Source organism: Crocuta crocuta, unplaced genomic scaffold (assembly GCF_008692635.1).
Source record: "Crocuta crocuta isolate KB4526 unplaced genomic scaffold, BGI_CrCroc_1.0 scaffold1224, whole genome shotgun sequence".
NCBI lineage: Eukaryota > Metazoa > Chordata > Mammalia > Carnivora > Hyaenidae > Crocuta > Crocuta crocuta.
Window position 1 is genome coordinate 101,190 of NW_027527433.1, and position 891 is coordinate 102,080.

Consider the following 891-nt stretch of genomic DNA (forward strand, 5'->3'; position numbering starts at 1 on the left):
TTAACTTAGAAATAAAAGTCAGAATGTTAGATCTTTATTTCTTGGTGCTTTGACCCACATCAACCTCTCTTTCTGTCTTTTCTGAATTTGCCTCCTCCTTTCTGCTCCTTCCTACCTTTTCTTTCACTTTCCTCTTCTTCCTTCCTTCAGTGGCCATGTGTAAAAAGATGAAAGATATTCTGTGTTTGTGGTGTGGGCCCTGTTTAATATTTTCCAAAAACAGTACTGCACACCAGGCCATTTGAAAATTTACTAAGGGAATTTTCCAATGTTCACAATGTTTAAAGTAAATTAATTAAGTCTTGATCCAACCAAGTTTTATATAAGTTTAGTTTTGACTATCACTGACAATTTTTCACACTTACATAGATAATATAATATGTGTGTGGGTGTATGTGTTAGAATCAAGGATAAATGATTAGAAATGACTCCATATTGACCTTGCAGGCTGGCACTCACTTCTAAAAGGTTGATAGCCATAATCCCCAGTCTCTATCCCTCAAATACCTGGGGGTAATAAGCCAGGATGAAATAGCTTTTCATTCTAAAACAGATATACAGCTTTATTTTAAAAAGTGTCCCAATGCTTAAGAGAAAAAGAGGTACACTTTTATTTCAAAGGATTTACTTGGTGAAGTTGTAAAGCATTCTAATAAAAAATGTGTCTTGAGGGGCGCCTGGGTGGCTTAGTCGGTTAAGCGTCCGACTTTCGCTTAGGTCATGATCTCGCGGTTCGTGGGTTCGGGCCCCGCGTCGGGCTCTGTGCTGACTGCCAGCTCGGAGCCTGGAGCCTGTTTTGGAGTCTGTGTCTCCCTCTCTCTCTGACCCTCCCATGCTCGCGCTGTCTCTCTCTCTCTCTCCTAGAAATAAATAAAAATATTTTTTTAAAAA